The following is a 16884-nucleotide window of genomic DNA, read 5'->3' as shown; positions in this document are numbered from 1 at the left end:
ATTTTCAATTAAAAGTTATCTATTATAAAATATATATATTCAAATATTATTCTAAGTTTAATGTTTAACAGTTATGATTAAAGTTTATTTTCAAATTCTCGGAGTTTTTATTTTGAACCTTGGGGTCCCTGCACCGAACAAAAAAAGTCCTAGTGGTCCCTGGTCAAAAAAAGGTTGGGAACCACTGACTTAGATGGTTTTGAAAAAGTTATCAGTCACATTAATGGAGGACAGGTCCATCAGCAGGGGACAGACTTTACCCTCTTGGGTCCAGATATGGACCTTCCACATCATCTGGCTGGCCACTGTGGGAAACAGGATACTGGATTAGATGGACCATTACTCTGATCTAGCAAGGGCCTTATATTCTTACACATTGGTTTTCTCATACCTCATATCATGTTAAATGTTTTTGCCAGCGGTTATGTCCTGTGGAAATAAATGTTCCTTCCAGCAAAGTTATATATGAGTGTGTGAGATCGTGTTGAATGCAGAATTTAAAAGGAATCTTGTGAATCGGTTCAACTGTTCCAAAATGGAAGCTAAACTAAGTGGTGATAACAGGCAATGATGTATGATAACTCACCCTGTGCTGTTTGATACTAGCATTTGGAATGTATCAACTCTCCCTTAGAAGTCGAAAGAAGCTCAGAGCTAGGACTGAGATATGGCAATAATTCATTTACACATACATTTCTCAAAAGCAATAAACACAGCAATGCTCATATGTTGTCAAAGTCTTCTAAATCCGACTGCCACAAGATTAAACCATAAAATCAGTCCACACACGACTGCAACGTGTTTCAACCATTTGCTGCCCTCAGCAGTTTGTGTGGAACACTGCATGGCCAAATATACAACACACTTGGAAATCTTCCCTGGCACAAAACCCAGGATGATTTAGAGGACTGACTCTAAATAGGGTTTGGACATTGACAGGATTTTCTGAATGTATGTTTGCATGACTTTCTCCCTTTACAGGTCTTTTTAAAAACAACCTTCTGGCAGATCTTCATGGAAGACAACTTTGTAAACAGGTCCAGTGGCTTTTTTCATTCCAACATTAACAGAGGGCTTAAAAATGTATGCCGTTGGGTGGTGTGTATAGTGCATGTTGAACCTCATCATAGAACTCCATTGTAGACAGATCTCCATATGATCACTTTGTAGTTGGGAGAAAAAGTCAAATCTCATTAAATTTAATAAAGGTATGCCACAGGTCTGCCTATTTGTAGACTTGCTTTCAGCTCTTGTCTGGTGCAGTCCTATGATTCAGTAGGCAGCCACCTGAGCATGTATGTAATAATTTGACGTCTTTTTAAACCCCTGAAAGGAAGCAGTTAAAATTAGCAGGATGCTATAGAATTTACAGAAACTGTCCTAAAATAACACTCAGGTGTGTAATGTACAGTTAAATGGTAACAAGAATCAGTGTGGTGCAGTTATTAGAATGTCAGATTAGGATCTGGGAGACCCAGGTTCAAATCCCAACTCTACCATGGAAGCTCACTGGGTGACCTTGGGCACTCTCTGCCTAATATACCTCCCAGGACTATTGTGAGCATAAAACAGAAGGGATGAGAATAACGTAAGCCACTTTATGTCCCCACTGCGAAGAAAAGTAGGGTATAAACGAAGTAAATAAATAAATGTGGCCTTCTTGGTTTTCAGATAGATATAAAGTCTCCAATCTGTGTATTTATGTTGAGTTTAATTTTTAATCAATACAGCAGATACCACTTCTTCTGTAAGTAAAATAATTATACACACCACCTATCTTGACATGTTTTCATGACCTAATTCAGTGCTTCAGTGGGGCTAGTCCAAACTCCATCTAGCACAGCAATCTGATTGGAACATTTGGATGCTTAAAGCAGCGGGGTCCCACAAAGATTGGAACTGGAGCCAGCACTACTTAATTTGCTCATAAATGATCTGCAATAGGCGTGAGAAGTAGTGGCCAAGTCTGCAGATGACTCAAAATTATTCAAGATGGTGAAAACCAAGGCTGACTGAAAAGAGCTCCAGGAGGATCTCCACAAATTGGGAGAGTGGGCAACAATGTGAAGATGAACTGGTTTTTGTACCCTGGTTTTCTCTGCCTTTTTGAAGGAGACACAACCCGGCTTACAATTTCCCTCCCTTCCTCTCCCCACAACAGACACCTTGTGAGGTAGGCAGGGCTGAGAGAGTTCTGAGAGAACTGTGACTGGCCCAAGGTCACCCAGCAGACTGCATGTGGAGGAGTGGGGAATCAAACTTGGTTTTCCAGATTAGAGTCCACTGCTTTTAACCACTATACCACATGGCAAATGAAGTTCAATGTTGTTTAAGTGTATGGTGATGCAAACTGGAACAAAAAATCCCAACTTCAAGAATATGCTGATGGGGTTTGAATTCGTTGGGACTGACAGGGGGAAAGATCTTACGGTCATAGTAGATAGCTCAATGAAAGTGTCAACACAGTGTGCTGCAGCAGTTAAAAGGCAAACTCTGCGTTGTAGATTATTAGGAAAGGGATTGAAAACAAAACTGCCAATATTATAATGTCCTTGTATAGCTCTATGGTGCCGCCTCATTTGGAATACTGTGTACAGTTCTGGTCACTGTATCTTAAACAGAATATCATACAGCTGAAAAAAAAAGTAGAGAAGATTAGGTGGTTGGAGTACCTTCCTTTTGACAAAGGGTGAGAAGCCTAGGACTTTTCAGTTTACGAAAGAAATGACTAAAGAGGGGACATGATAGAGATTTATAAAATTATGCATGGGGGGGAGCCTGGGAAAGGCATGGTTTGAGGAAAGGAGGGACCTCAGTGGAGTATAATGTCATAGAGACCCCAACAAAGCATCCACTTTGTCCAGGGGAACTGATGTCTGTTGCCTTGAGATTGGTTGTAATTCCAGGATATCTCCAGGCCCCACCCTCGGTGGAGAGAGTTGACAAAGAGAACTTTTTCTTCTTCTCCCAAAATACTAAAACTTGAAAGCAACCACTGAAGCTGATGGACAGTAGATTAAGGACAGACAAAAGGAAATACTTCTTTACACAACGAGTGATTAAAATGTGGAATTCGCTGCCAGAGAAGGTAGTGATGGCCATAGGCATAGATGGCTTTAAAAGGAGATTAGACAGATTTGTGGCTACTACCATGATGACTAAGGAAACCTGCACATTCAGAGTCCATAAACCTCATAATACTAGTGCCAGGAGGCAACATCAGCCTTTATGCCCTGTTGTTGGCCTACCAGAGTAACCGGTTGGCCACAGTGCAACAGGATGCTGGACTGGATGGACCACTGGTGTGAACCAGTATGACTCTTCTTATGTTCTTATCAGACATCCAACAAATAATGAAATGCGATTAGGAACACAAAAATTAGAAACAAAAATGAAACAAAACTTCTATTCAAATTCTAACAATGTATTGTAATAATTTTATTATTTATTAATTTAATTTATTTAAAATATTTCTATGCTGCCTTTCCACCCCATACAGGGCCCCCAAGGTGGTGAACATCAGAATATTTAAAACTTGAAAACATTCTAGACATTACAAACCTATTAAAATATGCAATGAATCTATATACTAATAGCCAAGTCAGCCAAATTTGAGGATACTTAAATCCAGCGACAGGAGCTGTACATGGGCAAGGCAGATTTGTCTACAAACCTGAACAATGTCCCAAGTTTGCAGAAAGATCTGAAATCTAAAACACACACACACACACACACATTGGGAAGCTTAAAAATCCCAAAATGATAAACAGAGTACCTGTAGCTTTAAGCAACGGATTCCCTCAGTGGCCGTTGCTAGGCTATCACAGTATTCCGAGCATGGTTCTATCAGTTAAAGGCAGGGGCAGGGCCCATTTCCAAGCTATTTTGGCCTTTGAGGGATGACATTGGGGCCAGGCCTGGATAGGGTTGCCAGCTCCAGGTTCTGGAATTCTTGGAAACTTTTGGGTGGAGTCTAAGCATGGCAGCATTTGGGGAGGGGAGAAGTCTCAGTTGGATACAATGCCATATAGTCCACCCTCCTGGAGCAGTCATTTTCTCCAGAGGGGCAGATAAAGGGAGGTTGGCTGTTGGGTGGGAAGGAGACAGGGTTGACAACTCCAGGTTAGAAAATTCCTGGAGATTTGGAGGGTGGAGCCTGTGTTACGGGGAATGCTGGGGTCTCCAACTTTTAATGGGGGAATTAGTCAGTTTGGAGACAAATTTAGAGCACTAACTTTAGCGGGGCCTATTCCTGTGTCTACACAAGGTGAGCAAAACCAGTAACGAACAAATGGCTCAAGAGACTGAATGCAGTCAAAACAGGATGTACTTTATTTAGGGGGAAAGGGGGTACCAATCATACAAGCGCAATTGCACACAATATTCACACACACACACACACACACACACACACACACAAGAGTTCTTTAAGGGATAGCAGTAAAGAGAGTCAATAGCTACCTGTCCTGTGAGGTTCCAAGGAGGGAAGCTGTTGAGGGGGGCTATTACACGAACCAGCGTGTTATAGCCAGGAAGCCGGGCAGAGACACGGGGCGCTCTTTTTGATCTGAAGGAGAAGGCACGGACATGTGCCAGGGCTCTCTGCTTTATAGTAAAATTCTACCCTCCAGGGCAGACTGACTCACAGCGCAAGTGAACAGTGGGGCACAAAGGTAACATTGCTTTAAAATTAGAGAAAGATTGAGTGGTGAAAAGGTGTGGGCCAGGGTGATCAGAATATGAGGGGATTATTGATTACTGTCAATCACTCAGCGATTGTGTTATTGACAGCTGGCAGGAACTGGGAGCAGGGAGGGGAAGGAGAAGATGGGATTAACCTGCCCTGAGAAGGAATGTAAGGTGTGGAAGGGGAAAACGCTATTGTTCTGAGTCTGAAGTCGTCAGGCAGATCTTGATATGCCGGCCGTGTCTTTGATTATGCAGAGGTGTCCAGGAAGGCAGCTGTTCCAGGGGCGAGTCTCTGGCAGAGAGGCTCAGGAGCAGATTTTGGAGTTCTCTGTTCTGCTCTGCATTCAGATCCAAGATGGAGTTCATGTCCCCTTCCCTTCTCCGGGTCTAGGTGCTGTGTGCCATTTGCAGGTCCCTGCTGGCTCCATACAGTGATGTCCGGTGGGGTGTCTGGGATGCTCCTGTGTCTTGGAGTGTGGTGCTGTCTCTCTCCATGCCTCCCCTGCCATTCAGCAACAGTCCCAATGTACAGACACGAGAGTCCAAGGGTGTCCATATTTCAGGGGGTATAGAAGGGTATCGTTACACCTTGGGAGAGTTGGGTTTGAGGAGGGGAAGGACTTCAGAGGGGTATACTGCCATAGACTCCACCCTCCAAAGCAGCCATTTCCTCCAGGGGACCTAGGGTTGCCAACCTCCAAGTGGGGGTTGGAGATCACCCAGAATTACAACTGCTCTCCAGGTTACAGAGGTCAGTTTCTCTGGAGAAAATGGCTGGTTTGGAGGGTGGAGTGTATGGAATTATGCCCTGCTGAGGTTTCTTCCCTCTTCAAACCTCACCCTCCCAAGGCCCTACTCCGAAATCTCCAGAAATTTCCCAAACTGGAGCTGACAATCCTAAAGAGGAACTGATCTCTGTAGTTGGGGGATCTATTGTGATTCCAATGAGATCTCCAGGCCCCACCTGGAGGTCGGCAATCCTAGAAGGAAGCAGGTAAAGGGGAAAGGCTATGGGGGCCTTTATCAAAGGAAAAGAGGAAATAATTGGAAAGGGGGAAATGAGATGTGGGACTTGCAGGTTCCCACTTAGAATTCTGTGTTAGGGATATCACTAAAAAATTGTCAGTTTTCAGAATTTTTGTCAATTTGTAATTTTAAATGTATTTATTCAATACTATACATTTGTATAAGAAACTGAAGAATAGTTTCATGAATATGCAGACAATTGCTACATCTCCATGCTGTGGGGTCAAATGCCTTTCATATTTGTGTCATCTATTGTTGTTTGTTCCTCAGTAGGTAGATATACTGCCTCTGGACATGGAGGTTCTCATGCTAATTTATTCTATAACTTTTTTAAAATTAGTTTTTCTCACCAAGTATTTATTTGCTGAGAAACAACATTCTAGGGTTAACCACAAGAGCAATTCACAGTCACGACAGTCACGCCAATTGGTTAAAGTCTTAAGAAATCTGAAATTCACCCTGTGTAGGTTTTTAGGAAAAAATAGTATAAATGATCTTATTGTTTGTATTTAAATATCTATACCCTGCCTTTCTCCCAAAAGGGACCCAATAGGGCTGCCAGCTCTATTGAGAAATCCCTGAGAAATTCCTTGAGATTTTGGTGGTGTAACCTAGAGAGAGTGGCATTTGGGGAGGGGAGGGAATTTAGCAGGGTATAATGCCATAGAGACCAACTTCCAAAACAGCCATTTTCTCCAGGAGAGCTGATTCTGACGGCTGGAGACCAGTTGCACTTCTGGGAGATCACCAGCCACCACCTAGAGGTTGGCTAACATAGACCCAAAGCAGCTTACAACAGAAAAAAACCTATATAAATGGACCAGTAAAGAACAGACAACCAAACCACATTTAGATCTGGACAGTTTCTGAACATGTGATGTACTGCCATCTTGTGGCAAAATCGTTGATATTCTGCATCATGAAAATCATGCAAGGAATTTCATTGAACCAGGACCATTAAAATATAGGGGGATGTATACCAATAGCAAAAGTCCGAAACCAATGTTAATTGCATTTCAGTGAAGCAAAAATATTTTGAGGAGTACTAAAATGACATATTTTTATCATCACGGTCACATTTTGTATCACATTCACACCTATTTTCTAGGATTATTTAAAATGATCTTGCAACTGCACAAATTAACACCCATGTAATAATCTGAATGATTTTATAACTAGGAAAATAAATGTTATAACATAGTTTCATCTTTTCTATTTTGCTCATTTAGTGGTATTATATCGTAGGTTTTCTTTCTCCTATCTTTATCATCCCAAGGAATGTAGTGGGACTGTGGGCTTTATCCTTTCTACATAACTACACCATCACAGTATTCCCTAACCTCTCCTGACTATTCCTGTTCTTCCTTTGAAATACATTCTATTACATCTTTAATATCACAGGTTGTCCTGCCAGTTATCCTGCCCAAGTTCAACATATGGAAGAATGAATTTACCTTTCCACCCTCTTATCTTCTTGGCATTTCTATTGTCAAGGCTGAAGAACAATCCATTAACTCCCCTTTCACTCTACTACAGGGTACAGAAGAAAACATGAGCTGGAGGCCTCCATATGCCGCCGCCACCACCCCATGCTGTCAGTTAACAACACTGTGTATTGAAATGAATGGCATAGCGGCATAATAAATTCATGATATAGCTTAGAAAGTTGTATATGACGATAAACTAATTGTTAAAAATAGCACCAGGCAAAAGTGCTTTTAAACTCTTCCAAACATTTGTAGATTGGGGATGGGGGGGGCTTCTATCACTGGTAATTTTATATGAAGTTGTTTGAGATCTCTGGTCTTAACTGAATGGTTGACTGCTGGCTCGAGCTTAATTTTATTTTATTGCTGCCTATGGAAAGTAAGGAGGCCTGGTCAGAAACAGCACAGGAGTACTATCACTTAGTGTAGTTGTAGGCAGAGTTGCACCCTTCTGAAAACTCTGCTTAAGATTCCATTGTTGGAGAGCAATCCTAAGGAGCTCTCCTTGGAAGTAAGTCCCAAAATGGAAATAGTTCTTAAGGGCCAGGAAAAAATCATGTGCAGGCAACATATCACAACAATGCTCTTTCCAGTCCCTCTTGCCATAGGCCACAGTGCTCTTGCAGCTTCTTCTGCTGCTGTCTGTGCTGCTGCACCGTGTGTGGCTGGGGGCTCTCTTCTTCTGGCAGCTGTGATTTCTGTCACATTGTGGAGAACAGTGCCTTCAGAAGGATTAATACACATCCCATTTGTTCTAAGTGAGACCATATGGCCGCACACCTAGAATAAACTATAGATAGTTATTTCCTATTCTGTGTTTTCCTGTTACTCTGAATTGTGGCCCTGGCATATGTTTGTGTGATGGTGGGGTTTTTTTTGAAAATTTCCCACATGCTGTTTTCCTGATCATAAGTGAGCTAATGAGAGGGGAAATGCATTGAGGGGAGGAAAGTTTATGCTCCCTTTTGTATTAGAATTCCCCACCCAATGACTTGTTTCCCTTTAACCCAATCAGTAGGAATTGTTTCCCATTAACCCAATCATTAGGAATTGTTTCCCATTAACACAATCAGTAGGAATTGTTTCCCTTTAAACCAATCAGTAGGAATTGTTTTCCTTTAACTCAATCAGTACATACACAACAAGGATGTTTTGGAGGACACTGATTCATAGGATCGCTATGAGTTGGAAGTGACTTGATGGCACTTCACACACACACTAAACTATTCTCTGGAGAGCCAGTGTGGTGTAGTGGTTAAAGTGTTGGACTAGGATCTGGGAAACCCAAGTTTGAATCCCCTCTCACGCCATGGAAGCTTCCTGGGTGACCTTGGGCCAGTCACACTCATTCAGCCTCGACCCTGACCCTTAAAAGAATTTGGATGGGAGACCTCTAAGGAATACCAGGGGCATGACATGGAGCAGACAGCGGCAAACCACCTCTGAACGTCTTTTGCCTTGAAAACTCTATGCGGTCTCCATAAGTCAGCTGTGACTTGATGGCAAACCTCACCCTATTTTATCAATATTCCATGTATTTTAATATGGTATGTCATCTACTAACATCATTGGGGGAGGTGGTCCCAAAACCTTAAGCCCTGGATTGCTCTCTGTGACTTTGGAAATTTGCAAAACACATTATTAGACAAAAATGCATTTATTTATTCACTTCGTTTGGGGATCCAACGCAGTTTACATCATTTTCCTCTCCTCCATAGGCCAGTATGTGAGAAAAATATATGGACATAATTTGGCATTAAAAATAGCAGTATTCAGAAACCTGTGAGATAACATTTTCTATATATAGCAACCGCTACCACTCTCTGTCTGATGAAGTGTGCTCTGCTCTATGGAAGTCTTTGTCACAATAAATCAGTGCACCTTTAAGGTGCCACAAAATCCCCTGGTGTGCCTGCGCTTGCTGCCTCAGACTAACACACTCTGAAATCTGTGCATTAAGACGAATGTCCCCGCCGACTAATTATAAGAAGGGCAGAGTAGGGGTCGAGCTAACGGGCCCCAAGCCCATCTGCCTCCTCTTTCCTGGCCTGGATCAGCGTCAGCAATGAAGCGTCTTGCAGCGGTTTCAAAGCAGGCATATCTTAACATAAGAGGTCCTACAGCCCACTTCCGGAGAAACACCCCCCCCCACTACTCCGACTTGCGTTAACGCCGCCGCACACTCCTGCTTCGGGGGGGGGGGGGCTTTCAGTGCGCTTGCGCACGGCCCTCCACTCACATCCAGTCCTCCCCTCCGGCTGGGCACAGGGAGGGCCGTCCCAGAATGCCCTTGGATAGCCGCGGAACCGCTCTCCCGCGTCTCTCTGGCAGGTAGCGCCGCTCCCCCACCTGGCCCTCACGCTCGCGCTCGGCCGCAAAAGGCGACCGGGTGGCGCCGCCGCGCGGCCTTTCCGTCTGCGGAAGAGGCGCGCGCGCGCTCTCTCGGCTCTACCGTTGCTGCGAAGGGACATGTGACCGGGGAGCAGGCTCGGAACGGAACGCGCGCACGGGGCGGGGGGCGGGGGAAGCGGCCTACTTCCTCCTCCTCGTCCTGCCTCCGTCGCTGCCGCTCGAGGCTTCCGAGGAGGACGCACCCGACGCGCCGCTAAGGCGCCGCAGGCCCGAGAGCCTCCATGTTGAGGCAGCACTAACGGAGCCTCCGCCTAAAGCCGTTCGTTCTGAAGGGGCCGCCAGGTAAGGAGGGCGGCCAGCGCCAAGGCAGGGAGAAGCCGGCTGTGGCGTGCGTGTGGGGGGAACAAAGGGAAGGCGCTCTTGTCGGAGGCCTGGAGGCAGCCAGTGGCCTCTCGGCGAGGCCCTGTGGGGCAAACGGGCCTCGAGGGCTTTCTCGGCCTCCTCGGCCGCTTCCTTGTCACGGCCGCGGAGGGGAGGAGGAGGAGGTGGCGCCGCGGCCAGACCGCCGCTGCCGTCTGCTCTCCTGGGCCGTGGGGGTGGGGAGATGAAGAGTCCTGTGAAAGTCGCCAAGTCTCTGTAAACACGCCGAGGGCGACAGCGAGGCCGTCGTGCAGCTTCGGGACCCGGCAGGGAAAGTTTCGTCCTCTGGGCCTGGGGATCGGCAACAAAAGTTACGAGCCGAGACAATTCCGGAAAGGGGCACGATTCAGTCCGGCTTTCTGACTGCTTTGATGCGCAGGAAGTAATTAGCTGGCCGTGAAGGGGCTAGGGGGAAATACTGACCCTGTCCTGGGCTTCCTTTGTCTTAATTGGTTCCCCATGCAGACCTCTGCTCGCTAGATGCCCTGGTTTTGCACCCCGTTTTTGGGCCTCTGGAAATTGGCTTTGTAGAGACACATCGGGAGGAATGTTAGCAGGTGGTTTAAGCAGTAGGTTCGGGGTGTATTTCTTTTTACAAAGAAGGGTTTATCAAGAAAACAAGTGCTTGTTCATCGTAGGGTTAAGTTCAGCACCAAATGTTTGTTGGGACATAGAGGGAAAGTTGCAGAAGATACTATCAAACATTTTCAACAAGAAGCTGTAAGGATAGTGTTTGTGTTATAGGTTCTAGTTCATTTAAGAACAAACAACAGGGTTTTTTTTCATTTAAGAACGGAGTAAGCAAACGAGTGGAAAGGCTGGTGTCCAATCTGTGTTATAATGGAAAATGTCTCATGGAGGAAACTTTCACTTTCTACTGCCTGAATTACAAGAATTAGCATACTGGCTCTCAGCAATTCACCCAAACGCAGGCAGTGTTGAGAACTAATTCTGAAGTAGTCAGCACTTGAAAACACCTTACCTGATATTGTTCACACATTGCTGTAACTAATCATTATTTTCTAATCTTTTAAGATTCATTGCTTTTTTATGGTGAATGCACTGGATATACCATTATAGTGGTGGCCTTCCCTTGTTCATTTACTGATCCAGTCAGGATGGATTTTTATTCCCATTTCTTATTTTCTGTCAGCAAGGTGTGGTTTGTTTGAAGTGTGTCAAAGCATCTTAACCCCTCTTTGCTTTCAACTGTTGTGAATCAGTTTTTGTTGTCAGGATATGGCTTGATGCTACATGTTTGCTTGCTTTTTTAAATTCTACTTTCTGAATCTCAGATTACTGTCTCTTTTTTGTGTGTCTTCTATCCTATTATGGGTGCCTTTATGTATGGATGCCACGTAGCACCTATGGCTGACTGAGAGTGGTCTAACATTAAAATATGCAGATGAGAAAAATCTTTAATCTTCTCTTGCTGCACTAGAATCATGTTATAAGCATTTAACAGTTAAGTGTTGTATACTAGTTAGAGTGTCAGACTAGGATGCAGGAGATCCAGGTTCAAGTCCCCACTCTGCTGTGGAAGCTTACTTGGTAACCGTGGGCCAGTCACACACTCTCAGCCTGTCTTACCTCAAGAGACTTTTGTGAGGATAAAGTGGGGAAGAAGAGAATGGTGGGCAAGCTGCTTCAAGTCCATATTGGGGAGAAAGGAGTATAAATGATGTAAATAAGTAAATTTAACAGCTGTATGCTTCAGTTAATCAAACTCTTTTCTTTGTATGAATAGAAAAGAGCAAGGAGGTCTTTAGGTGCTTCTCACAGTACAAAAAGCAGTTGACTGCAAAATCATTGGCTGAAAACAGCAGTTGGAAACAACAGACTTCTTGATAAAAGAGAAACTTGTTTCTACAAAGCATATGCTTTAGATTGTTTAGGGAATCGGGCACAGAAAGAGGTATATTCAGGACTGTAGTTTTAAAGTAACGAAGAGTTTTAGTGGCTGAAAATTTGAGCAGAAATGGAGATCATGATTTTTCAAGGTGTTGGAAGGATTGTTATTTTAAGGCTGATAGTGCACTGCACAGTTGTCTTTTGTTTCATGGTAATGAGTGCTGTTTCTCTGCATTTGCTGAGAATACTAGGAGGCAGGATGAGCAGCTGTGCAGGTGTGTACAACCGAATTCTTTTTGAAGTATTCCCCAGCCAGGCTGTTTTCCTCTAGCCTTGGCCTTAGTTTATGTTTGGAATCCTGGCTGGGAAGGGTGAAAGAAACACATAACCTGACCTTTACAGTGGAAAATTAATAGGCAGGAGAAGAGTTAAGCCACCTTTCCCTTTACAATTCACTGGTTCTTCCCACAAATATCCTCTCCCGGCTTTAAGTATGAGGTGTGTGCATGTTAAATGCCGACTTCCAACCCATAGAAACCCTGTGAATTAATTACCTCCAAAATGCCCTGTCGTTAACAGCCTTGCGCAGGTCTTGCAAGCTGAGAGCCTTGGCTTCCTTGATTGAGTCAGTCCATCTCATGTTAGGTCTTCCTCTTCTCCAACTGCTTTTCCTGGCATTATTGTCTTTTCCAGTAAGACGTTTTAGCTTTTAGGGAAATGTTTAGGCTTGATTTGATCTAGAACCCACTTATTCGTCTATTTAGTGGTCCATGGTATCTGTAAAACTCTCTTCCAACACCACATTTCAAATGAATCAACTTTCTTCCTGTCAGCTTTCTTCGCTGTCCAACTTTTACACCCATAGTAATGGGGATACTATAGTATGAATTATCTTGATCTTGGTCACCATCAACACATTGTTAACACTTAAGAATCTTTTCTAGCTCCTTCTTGGCTTCCCTGTGCAGTCTCAGTCTCCTTCTGATTTCTTGGTTGATGGATAAAGACTTTCTATCTTTTGGCTCCATTTCAGTTTTTTATTGTCATCCTTAAAGTTGTGTAATTTCTCAGTAGTCATTACTTTTCTCTTTTTAATGTTCAGCTGTAGTCCTATGTTGGCACTTTCTGTTTTAACCTTCATCAGTAGTTTTTTCAAGTCTTCACTATTTTCTGCCAGTAATGTGGTGTCATCTGCATATGTCAAATTGTTACTATTCCTTCCACCAATGATCACTTCACCTAAATCTAATCCAGCTTTCCTTATCAAATGTTCTTCATATAGATTGGACAGATAAGGAGATTAAATATATCCTTGTCTGACACCTTTGCCAATTGGGATCCATTCTTTTTCTCCATATTCTGTCCTAACATGAGTCTCTCGTCCAGAGTATAGGTTCATAGGTTTTCAAGGTATGAGATGATCAGAAGTGGTTTACCATTGCTTTCTTCTGCACAGTACTAACCAGAGTTAGCTGAAGTGGCACTGCTGTTGTCTGTGATAGATCCTCCATCAGTGTCCCCTTCCACTACTGCTGCTTCCCAGTAGCTATCCTTCAAGGATTCCTCCACCCCCATCACCATTGGAACTGTCCATTCTCTTCTTCTGATGTGGCTGTTGATTCTTGAAGGGGGTGGATGCATTTTAGTCCAATGTCTCAGTAGTGACCATTCTGCCTTGAGTGACTCTGCTGGGAGTTTAGCCTCTTGACAGAGTCTAGACCCCTTACACTATTGCTCTCAGCTTTGCTGATGCTCACAAACCTCTTCACCATGTTAAGGGGTGTGCCCAAAAAGGGGTATGAGGAAAACACAAGAGGGAGCGGTATGAGGGAAACACAAAGTTTGGAGCACTATGTGTTCCCTGGTAATGTATAAGTGTTCAATTTCTCATCTAGATTTTTTTAAAATCTAAATTGAGATTGAGTGTGTGGTGTTCTGGAGGTTGGCATTTTTTTCTTTGCCTGTAAGCTCTTTTTTATTGGAGTAAATTTTAATCTGTATATTAAAATATTTGTCTTTCAGGAATACATTTTACAAGGTGGGAGTGTGAGGATGCATAGGAAAACTCTGGGCAGCCATTAAAATATATGCAAACCTATGTTGGCAAGTGGTCTCAGTTTTTAATGTGTTGGTTGGAATCTGGACAGCCATTCCAGGCATACTCAACAACAGTAGTATTTTTAAAAAGTTAACACCATCATTCCCCCCAAAAAATTTAATACCCCCCCCCCAAATGAAAATTAAGTAGGAACTGCAAACAGCATATGGAGGAAGGTGCTTCTCAGCAGATTCTTCATGTCAGTGTCTAAAGCAGTTGTGTACTCTCCGCTGCTTGACCGGAAAGCATGTGTGTAGAGGTGAGAGGAAAGGTAGCGCTGTAACTGTCATTACTATTGGTTCTTGTAGGTTATCCGGGCTGTGTAACCGTGGTCTTGGAATTTTCTTTCCTGACGTTTCGCCAGCAACTGTGGCAGGCATCTTCAGAGTAGTAACACTGAAGGACAGTGTCTCTCAGTGTCAAGTGTGTAGGAAGAGTAATATATAGTCAGAAAGGGGTTGGGTTTGAGCTGAGTACTGTCCTGCAAAAGTAATGTGCTAATCATTGTCCTGTAAGCATCAAGATTTCAATGGCTTCTCTGTGCAATCTGACAAAATAGTTGGTAGACACTGAAAGACTGGACAATTCTACCAACTATTTTATCAGATTGCACAGAGAAGCCATTGAAATTCATAAACATCAGCACAACTTTAACAGAAAAGAGGAGAGTTTAAGAATGAATAAGGCTTGGCTTCCTGTTCTGAAAACCTCCAGACTAACAAAGGCAACAGTCAACAATAGCCATGCAGATTAGCTTTGGATTACACACATTAACAGATCACTTCAGGATACAATGGTTCCATATTAACATACCATACCCTCATTAGCACATTATCTTGATGCTTACAGGACAATGATTAGCACATTACTTTTGCAGGACAGTACTCAGCTCAAACCCAACCCCTTTCTGACTATATATTACTCTTCCTACACACTTGACACTGAGAGACACTGTCCTTCAGTAGTCAAAAAGGGCAAGAGTCCAGTAGCACCTTAAAGACTAACAAAAATATTTTCTGGTAGGGTATGAGCTTTCGTGAGCCACAGCTCACTTCTTCAGATACAGCTAGAATGTGAATCCATCGGTCTTTAAGTAGAGGAACAGTATGTAAATGTGAATAGCAGGCTTGATTGGATTAGGTGTGATATGCAAAAGAGTGTGATGTCCAGGGGAGAGATGGGTGTAGAGAAATCAGCATTGGTAATGTTTCTACTCTGAAGATGCCTGCCACAGTTGCTGGTGAAACGTCAGGAAAGAAAATTCCAAGACCACGGTTACACAGCCCGGATAACCTACAAGAACCAATGAACTCTGACCGTGAAAGCCTTCGACAATGTCATTACTATTGTTTTGCGCAAATCTGCAACTTCTCATTGTGTACAGGAATCTCTGCACTTGGAAAGCACATGTTTGAGAGAAGGGTTTGGAAAGTTTAGAAAGATTGACCCCAAGTTAAAAAAAAAGTTTGAGATTAATTGCTTCAGCAGGAATAATTAATATAGTGAAATTGACAAAACATCTTTTCTCTTAAATGAATTGGTTTTGGCTACTGTGTCAAGGTGTGAACGTTTTCAGGCTAAACATTTTCTCTGTTGTGTCCAGTGGTTCAGCAGCATATCTTCTTCCTGCGGCATTCCTTTCACTCTTCCCAGTTATTCGAATTGACTCAATGTATGACTGCCTTTGTATTAGGGCTTATAGGACTATTCCACAAAAGCAAAATTTAGTAGGATCTGTGCCTTGTAAAACTGTACTCCTTTAGTGGAATTCAGGGAAAGGGTTTGAAAGTATAAAGATTCTCAAAGAATTTAAAGTTACAAATAACTTTGAGAAATAGGTACAGTGAGGGGGCAAAGTATTTGATCCCCTGCTGAATTTGCCCGTTTGCCTGACGAAAAAATGACCAGTCCATAATTGTAATGGTAGGTCTATTGTAGCTGTGAGAGACAGAATAACAACAGGAAAACCCCCAGAAAACCAGAAGACAAAAGTCAGATTGATGTGCATTATAATGAGTGAAATAAGTATTTGATCCCTTTGCAAAAGATGACTTAGTACTTGGTGGCAAAACCCTTGTTGGCAATTACAGAGGTCAGACGTTTCTTGTAGGTGGCCACCAGGTTTGCACACATCTCAGGAGGTATTTTGTCTCACTCCTCTTTGCAGTTCCTCTCCAAGTCAGTAAGATTTCGAGGCTGATGTGTAGCTACTCTTCAGCTCCCTTCACAGATTTCCGATGGGATTAAGGTCTGGAGACTGGCTAGGCCACTCCAGGACCTTAATGTGCTTCTTCTTGAGCCACTCCTTTGTTGCCTTGGCCGTATGTTTTGGGTCATTGTCATGGAAAACCCATCCTCGACCCATTTTCAATGCCCTGGCTGAGGGAAGGAGGTGCTCACCCAAGATTTGACGATACATGGTCCCGTCCATCGTCCCTTCGATGCGGTGAAGGTGTCCTGTCCCCTTAGCAGAAAAACACCCCCAAAGCATAATATGTCCCCCTCCGTGTTCTTGGGGTCGTAGGCAGCATTTCTCCTCCTCCAAACACAGCGAGTTGAGTTGATGCCAAAGAGCTCGATTTTGGTCTCATCTGACCACAACACTTTCACCCAGTTCTCCTCTGGGTCATTCAGATGTGCATTGGCAAACTGCAGACGGGCCTGTACATGTGCTGTCTTGAGCAAGGGGACCTTGCGGGCTCTGCAAGATCTCAGTCCTTCACGGCGTAGTGTGTTACCAACTGTTTTCATGGTGACTATGGTCCCAGCTGCCCTGAGATCATTGACAAGTTCCCCCCGTGTAGTTCTGGGCTGCTTCATCACCGTTCTCATGATCATTGCAACTCCACGAGATGAGATCTTGCATGGAGCCCCAGACCGAGGGAGGTTGACAGTTATTTTGTGTTTCTTCCATTTGCGAATTATTGCACCAACTGTTGTCACCTTCTCACCAAGCTGCTT

Source organism: Euleptes europaea, chromosome 3 (genome assembly GCF_029931775.1).
Source record: "Euleptes europaea isolate rEulEur1 chromosome 3, rEulEur1.hap1, whole genome shotgun sequence".
Classification (NCBI taxonomy): Eukaryota; Metazoa; Chordata; class Lepidosauria; order Squamata; family Sphaerodactylidae; genus Euleptes; species Euleptes europaea.
The sequence above is the reverse complement of the archived record's forward strand: the minus strand, read 5'-3'. Positions refer to the sequence as shown.